Below are 8,669 nucleotides of genomic sequence, written 5' to 3' on the forward strand. Positions count from 1 at the left end.
AAATGTATTTCTTCACAGTAAAGTAGGCTAAAAGTCCAAATTCAGGGCGTCAGCTCCAGGGAAAGGCTTTATCTGTCTGTTGGCTTCTCTGCGCAGGGACCCTAGGTCCAAAGGACACGCTCTGCTCCCGGCACTGCTTTCTTGGTGGTATGAGGTCCTCCACCCCCACCCCGTCTCTCTGCTCACTTCTCTCTTTTGTATTTCAAGAGGTTGTCTCAGGACACAATCCAATCTTGTAGACTGAGTCCTGCCTCACTAACACAACTGCCACCCATCCTCCCTCCTTAACATCATAGAGGCAGGATTTACAACATAAAGAAAAATCACACAATACTGGGAATCATGGCCCAGCCAAATTGATGCACACATTTTTTGGGGGACATAATTCAATCCATGACATCTTCCCACTTAAATTTTGATTTATATAGAATGAAAATACCTTACCGAATAGGTATATTTTCTAATTATGTATTGGTTTAATACTTTCATTCCTAAATATGTATTTAAATTACTCCTATCACTCAGATTTTAATCTTCTAGGTAGTAGAAACTAGTTGCTTACCATGCTTTTCAATGTTTCAAAATTAGACTTGTTTTTCAGATGGAAAAACTAGGCGATCGGGAGGAAAGAAAGACCCCATTCATTTTGTTCCCAAGGAGAAACTGTGGGTGAAATGAATTCATTGTAACCCTTCATAATTCCCAATTAGTTTTACTGACCATTTTCTTCTTTGGAGTAGTACTACTTTCTTCCCAGTGTTCCAGCACTATTGATTTGGGTGTTTAATTTTCTAGTCAGCAGAAACTGGTTATGTCTAGTTTTCTGGGTACCACCAGTGGCCATGGAGTCTATTCCTACTCATGAAGACCCCATCTGTGTCGGAGCAAAACTGCTCCATGGGGTTTTCAATGGCTGATTTTCTGGAAGTATATCACCAGGCCTTTCTTCTGAGGCACTTCTGGGTGGCCTTAAACTTCCAACCTTTCAGAGCGGAGCAGCTTAACCATTTGCACCACCTGTCTTATATAAAGCACAATTAGTTACTTACTATGCTTTTTGTGATTATTCAATCCAGTGTTTATTTTTTTAAACAGAAATGCAAGGAGAGCATTTCTCTTCTTCTGATAGACAAGTTAAGCATGAACATTTGATAACTTCATTTTATTTCCTATATATCTCTGTGTCTCAGTATAATTTCTAATAGAAAAAAAATTTTTTTTTTATGAGAATCTCAAGCTTATAACCAGGGAGCCATATTTGCCTCTTTTGTTATTGTTGTTTGTTTTAAGGGTTTAGCACCGATTTTTGTTTATGCTTATAGGAGGAAGGATAGAATCTGGAAAGGGACCACATGGACTAAGGAGCATAAGAAAAACCAGGAAGATAAGATCTGGGCTGCCCTCATTTGGAGGTAGCCCTGGTGGTGCAGTGGTTAAAAGCTATGGCTGCTAACCAAAATGTCAGCAGTTTGAATCCACCAGCCACTCCTTGGAAACCCTAGGGGCCAGCTCTGTTCTGTCTCGTATGAGACAGATGGCAACATCTAATTATGTTTGTTGCTACGGGTGGAGTGGGGGTGGGAGTAAAAATAAGAGGCAGAGAGGAAAAATTCTTCGTTACTTGCAGATTGAGATTGCCACCAGATGGCAGGAATGCCTCCAAGACTAATTCTAAGATCTTGCTTTTGTTTTGTATTCATAAAATTGAATGTGCATATTTTGGGCATATTATCAGGAGGGATCAGTCCTTGGAGAAGGACATCATGCTTGATAAAGTAGAGGGTCAGTGAAAAGGAGGAAGACCCTCAATGAGATGGAGCGACACGGTGGCTGCAATAATGGCCTCAAGCATAACAATGATTGTGAGGATGGCGCTGGACCTGGCGGTGTTTCATTCTGTTGTACATAGGGCGGCTATGAGTCGAAACCTACTCGACGCCACCTAACAATGACAACAACATATTTCCAAAGCATTGGAAAGAGGCAGGCTCAATTTGGATTCGCTCCATCCATTTAGGTTCTACCAAAAGTTCTGCTCAAAAGCCACTGTACAATCAGCCTGGAGGAATAAAGTACATTCTCTTTGATTGGATCATTTGGCTCTGATGAGAAAAAAATACTTTCAGGAGAATAAACTCTGAGCAATAATTGTCTATTGCGGACAGAAGGACTCCTGTCATGCAGGAATTCCACAAGCATTCATTCATTCATTCTCTGAACAAGTATTGATGCCTACTATATGTCAGGGGGGCCCTGGTGGTGCAGTGGTTAAGCGTTTGGCTGCTAACCACAAAGTCAGCAGTTCAAATCCACCAGCTGTTCTTTGGAAACCCTATGGGGAAGTTCTTCTCTGTCCTATAGGGTGGCTATGAGTCGGAATCGACTTGAGGGCAATGGGTTTGGTTTTTTTGGGGGGGGGTGGTTTAATGTATATCGGGAGACCTGGTGGTGCGGTGGTTAATAGCTAGGCTGCTAACCAAAAGGTCACCAGTTTGAACCTACCAGCTGCTCCTGCGAAACCCTATGGAGCAGTTCTACTCTGTCCTATAGTGTTACTATGAGTCGGAATTGACTTGATGACAATGGGTTTTTAGTATACATCATGTACTAGGAATACTTGACCTAATTGTCACTTTTAGAACACTGTACCCAAAAGTAGAATACATGTTCTTTTCAAGTGTACATAGGACATTCTTCAAGATGCATTATTTTCTATGAGTCTCAATAAATATAAAACGATTGAAAAAGTGCAAAATATGCTATCTGTCCACAAAAAAAGTTAAACAAGAAATCAATACCGGAGATATATCTGGAAAAAATACCAAATATTTAAAAATTAAACATCACACTTCTAAATAACCCATAGGTGAAAGAAAAATACCATAAGGAACATTAGAAAATATTTTCCGTGGAATAAAAATGCCAATGCAACATATTAAAATCTGTGGTATACAGCTAAAGCAGTGTTTAGAGGGATACTTGTAGTATTAAACACTTATTATAAAAGAAGAAAAGTCTCAAAAAAACATGCTTAGGAAATAAAAATACGCAAGCAGAAATTTAAAATTCAGTAGAAATAGCAGACGAAGTTTTTAAAAAAAGTCAAGAAAACAGGACAAAAATCAGAGATGGAAAATAAGGGCCAAAGGTGAAGAAATTAGAAGACTTATACAGGACTTATAATATCTACACAATGGGGTTCCTAAAAGAGAGAACAGAAAACTCTGGAGAGAGAATTGTTAGGAAATAATAAAAAATATTTCACAGAACTGAAGGACATGGATTTTCCAGTTTGAAAGAACCCACTGAGAACTTAGCACAATGGATCAAATAAAATTTCACATCAAAGCACATCATCATGAAATTTCAAAACATTGGAGACAAAGAACCTAACAGTCCCAGAAAAGAAAAGAAAATCACCACAAAGGTTAGAAAATCAGAATAGTGTCTGACTTTTCAACAGCAATACTTTCAGTACAGCAATATTTCCAAAATTCTGAGGGAAAATTATTTTCAACCTAAAATACATTTTTAAAAAATTACATTTTATTTAGATTGAAACAAGCTGCACAAAACTGGTTTTCCTCACCAAAAATAACAGCCATATTTTCTGTATTATGCCCAGATAAACCACAAAACACTTTTTATTTTTGTTAATTTTCCAGGTTTTCGCTTATAAATCAAGACAAAGAAATATAGTCATGGAAAAAGAAGAAAACAGACAAATCGGTTGTTAGTAACCGTAACCTCTGTCTTGGCTATGAAACAGAAGCGTGCAACATATACTTGATAAGAAGCTTATGGTACAGGAAGGTATAGGATCAACAAAGGAACGTAAACACCAACAATCAGACGTGGAACAACAATGAATGGCAGGCTCTTCCGTTGAAACTTTAGTTATAACTTGTTCCTTTATGTTCACTTGATGAAGACAAAATCAGTACCAACACCTTTATTTGGTGAGATCACAGTAACGCTCTTAACTGTTCATTACAGATTTTTAACAATATATTTAGAACTCCTACTAGTCAGAGGTCAATTATGAGATTCATTGTAACATTTTATAAAAGGTATCCCTTCCTCCTATACAATTTATTCCCCCAAATTTAGTTCTTCAAAGAATTGATCACTCAATACATTTGGATCCATGCTGATACTAAATGCTATGTCCAAAATGACTTAACTAAAACAATTACAGATTGACAGTACCAAAGATCAGGCAGAAATGAAATGTGGCATTTTCAATGCTGTCTTTTGGAAGACAGATCTTCATAGCATGAGGTTCAGACAATCGCTGTTTAAAAAAAATAAAAAATCAAAAACAGTTGCCATTGAGTCAATTCCAACTTCTGGTGAGCCTATGTGTGACAGTAGAACTGTGCTCCATAGGGTTTTCAATGGCTGATGTTTTTGAAGTACATTGCCAAGCCTGTCTTCTGAGTTACCTCTGGGTAGACTCGAACCTCCAACCTTTCAGTTAGCACCACCCAGGGACTCGAGTCACTGTTTAAACAGGTAGATTATCAATGACTAATGTATTCAACGGAGACCCTGGTGGTGGGTTAAGTGCTACGGCTGCTAACCAAAAAGACAGCAGTTTGAATCCACCAGGCGTTTCCTTGTAAGCTCTATGGGGCGGTTCTGCTCTGTCCTATAGGGTCGCTGTGAGTCAGAATTGACTCAACAGCAATGGGTTTGGTTTTTTTTTTTTAATGTATTCAACGAGAGGTCCACAGGCAGAGATATTTAGTGATTAAGGCCTAGATGTACCTTACGGCTTTCCCTCAAGTGTCAAATATAGGGAAAAAAAACCTTTAAAACATTCTCTTAGGTATTTTCAATGGTTTCTGAATTACTGGCAGGAAGCGCTGACTTAGTTGTACAGAGTTTGGTTTTTGTGTCTACCATTAAATCTGGATCATGCCTGATATCAAAATTTATGTTAAGCAAAACTGAGTTACTTGACCTTCGGTCTGTCAAAATGTTCCTTGGGTATGCTTTGAGATACTTTCATCTGTTTTCATAATGCTCATTCTCAACCTTCGTCACAGGACGAATACAGAGGACCTTCAGCAATGCATAAACATTAGGGAAAATCTTGATATCAGATAGAGGACTTCATAAATGGTGAATAGAAGCGCTATCTCTTTCTCTCTGTTTCCACTTGACTCTCTAACAATGAAGCTTGGCTACAGCATGTCAGGATTAGCTAAGTCACTTCTGTAGTCAGCATGGTGTTCCTCTGATGGGTTAAAATGAGCCATCCCATGACAGAGGGTACCAAAGATAAGCATTTATGAGCTTTGAGGTGCTGTTTAGAGAATATATCTTTAAGTTCCTGAATGATGTGCTGCACTGTTTGGAACACTTAGGGTTTCTTTTTAGTAACTCTCAGAGGTTAGTTGAGATTCCAGGTTACCTTGCTGAGCCCTACAGAACTTTCCAGGAAGTTTCATTTGAATATCAAGTTTGGTTACCAAATTTGTGACTTCCTTAAACCAAAATTCATGATAAACTTCAAATTTTTCCATCACATTTAGTGACTCCTATAGCAGATAAGACATTTTAAAGAAGAACAATGGCATCAATTAACTCATCATCTGTTAATGCACTACAGAGTACAAATGCTTGGCTGGCTGTATAGTTATTCTAGCTAATATTTATGTCACTATTTATACAATCTAAACATAGCACAAGCTCTTGCAGGATATCCACTGAAATTTCAAAATCATCTTGCCTGCCTCTCCATTGAGAAAGACAAATTTCCGTTAGTTCAGTACCCTTTTCTTCATTATACTGAAAAAGGAATGAAATTGCACTATCAAGTTCTAAAAGCAGTTGTGGTGACCCATGAATAACAGAGCAAACATCATCAATCATTCCCAGTGGGAGTCCATAACAGGCACTGATTTTGCCAACCACATATTTAAGGAACAGGAAGCTCAGCAGGGTATGCAGATAGCTTGGGGATATTTCTCTAAATGTCTTAAAGTAACAACTCTCGTTTTGGAAGAATGGACACAATGTAAGCCTGGCCACTGCAGGACAGTACTCCATGTTTAGTCCCCACTTCTCAGTTATCCTAACATGAAATTACACAGCCCAAAGTTCTGCATCAGCTTTATTATGTGTAAGGCAGGAAGCCCACAAATTCCACTCTCAGGTCATGAGACTCATGGACAAACCCCACCAACACAGGCAGGTGCTCTTCACCTGCGTGTTGATCATGTCCTTGTCACTGAAAATGGAAAAGAAGTGAGTCTCACTTCCCTGAGGGTTTCTTCCAGAATGCAGCGCCTGCATATCTCTAGCATCTGTGTCAGCCATGTTTTCTAGCAAAACATTGTATTAACTGCTGTTGTCTCAAAGGCTTTCTCAAGACTGCTTCACCTGACTTCACCCCACACTCCAGCAGTGCTTGAAAGTTATCCAGAGTGAAGAGACCTTCTGGAATTTCATCAGTCTCACGTCCATCCAGAGATACGTATTGTTTCCTCATAATCAAAATTTTAAATAAAGATTTTTGGTATTCTTTGTTTCCCTTCTCTTCAAGGGTTAAGGGTAAAAGGTCTTTATTCGTTTTTCACTCCCTTCTTCTGCCTGGGGGTTCTAAGCACTGCTCTTTGTTTCTTTATGTTTTTGTTCCTGTTCAGTAGTTTCATTATGTGCATTTCTGTTTTTTTTTTTCTTCTCTGTTTCAGTGTCTTGATTTCATCGTCATTCAATTCTTTTATTCATTTTCTGTTCAGATGACTTGTAAGATAAAAAAAAAAGAATTGTTGAGCTCCACTGAAACTTGTCCACCATGGATGACCCTGCTGGTGTTTAAAATACTGGTGGCATACCTTCCAGCCTCATAGCAGCAACACGCAAGCCACCACAGTACAACAAACTGACATGTATAGTGAACAAAAAAAATAATAATAATTTATCATAAAATGATTTGTTTTTCATTTTATAAATGCTCAGGCATGACTAAGCTAGAAATATGATGGAGTCATCATTTGCTTGCACTTATAAATAAAATCCCTGTGAATGTGACAGCTACAAACACTAGCTGATGGAGATGTAGTATTTTTGCCACCTGTGATGGATAACACGAATCTTTCTTCAGTTCATGGTAGATGCATTATAGTATGTATTCACTGTAGATTATAACCATGATTAAAAATATACAAAAAAATTGTTGGTATAGCATTATCTTAAATAACTGTCTTTTTTTTTTAGCTTTTTAAAAAATTATTGTACTTTAAGTGAAAGTTTACAATTCAAGTTAGTCCCTCATACAAAAATTTATACATACATTGTTATTGGATCCTAATTGCTCTCCCTATAACGTAACAGCACACACTCCTCCTTTCCGCCCCCGATTTCCTGTGTCCATTCAACCAGCTCCTGACCCTCTCTGCCTTCTCATCTCACCTCTGAACAGAAGCTGCCCATTTAGTCTCATGTATCTACTTGAGCTAAGAAGCACACTCTTCTTGAGTATCATTTTATGTCCCGTACTCCAGTCTAATCTTTGTCTGAAGAGTTGGCCTCAGGAATGGTTTTAGTTTTGGGTTGACAGAGAGTCGGGGGGCTATGCTTTATGTGGTTCCTCCAGTCTCAGTCAGACCATTAAGTCTGGTCTTTTTACTAGAATTTGAGTTCTGCACCCCACTTTTCTCCTGCTCCATCAGGGCTCTCTGTTATGTTCCCCATCAGAGTGGTCATTGGTGGTAGCCGGGCAGCATCTAGTTCTTCTGGTCTCAGGCTGATGCAGCCTCCGGTTTATGTGGCCCTTTCTGACTCTTGGGCTAATATTTTCCTTGTGTCTTTGGTGTTCTTCATTCTCCTTTACTCCAGGTGGGTTGGGACCAATTGATGCATCTTAGATGGCTGCTTGCTAGCTTCAAAGAACTGTCTTATAAGAACTAGTTGCATAGATCCTAGGATCTCAATGTTTGGCACATAACCAGTAACGCTTATCTAATTCATTAGATGTTTTGTCTTCTAAGTCTGCTATTCTACAATACTCCACCCACTTCTGGCATCTGATCAGGACTCTGGAATCTGAAGAAGGCCAGGAGCAGCTACATGCTCATCCATGCACAGTTGGGGGCCTGCAAAGAGGTTAGGTATCCTCACCCACAGGTCCAGTCTTCCCATCCCTAGTCTTCTCAGGGCAGCCCACCTGCAGATAGGACTGCGAAGGTGAGACAGCCCAGTGCCTTCAACCTAGACTTCTTTGCCCAAACTATCAGTTAAATATGAGAATAGCAAACAGACCTTTTTAGACATGAAAGCATTAAAAAGATTTACCTTCCTTGCACCCCGGAGCAGATAGGCTTCTTAGATAGCCCCCAATGATACCACCTCCAAATGTAGGTTGAATCTAGTGACTTGCTTCTAACGAATAGAATACTGCAAAAGTGATGAGATATCACTTCCAAGATTAGGTTACAAAAGACTGACTTTGTCAGCCTTGTACTCTCTTTTGCCCTCTTGCTTGCTCCTTCAGATGAAGTCACCTATTAGCTACTCTATGAAAAGGCAAGAACAGAGACAGGCCTCCAGCCATTTGCTCCTGAGGAAATGAGGACCTTAGTTCAACAACCCACGAGGAACTGAATCCTGCCAACAATCACTTGAGTGAGCTTGGAAGCAGATCCAAGTCATTATGATGA

General features: G+C 39.2%; 1 pseudogene; it reads right to left on the reverse strand.

Annotated features, from left to right (window-relative positions):
* Positions 1–5,565: 5,565 nt before the first annotated feature.
* On the reverse strand, positions 5,566–8,151 carry LOC101357388 (52 kDa repressor of the inhibitor of the protein kinase-like; annotated as a pseudogene).
* Positions 8,152–8,669: the final 518 nt, after the last annotated feature.

Source organism: Trichechus manatus, unplaced genomic scaffold (genome assembly GCF_000243295.1).
Source record: "Trichechus manatus latirostris isolate Lorelei unplaced genomic scaffold, TriManLat1.0 scaffold00076, whole genome shotgun sequence".
In the NCBI taxonomy this organism is placed as follows: Eukaryota; Metazoa; Chordata; class Mammalia; order Sirenia; family Trichechidae; genus Trichechus; species Trichechus manatus.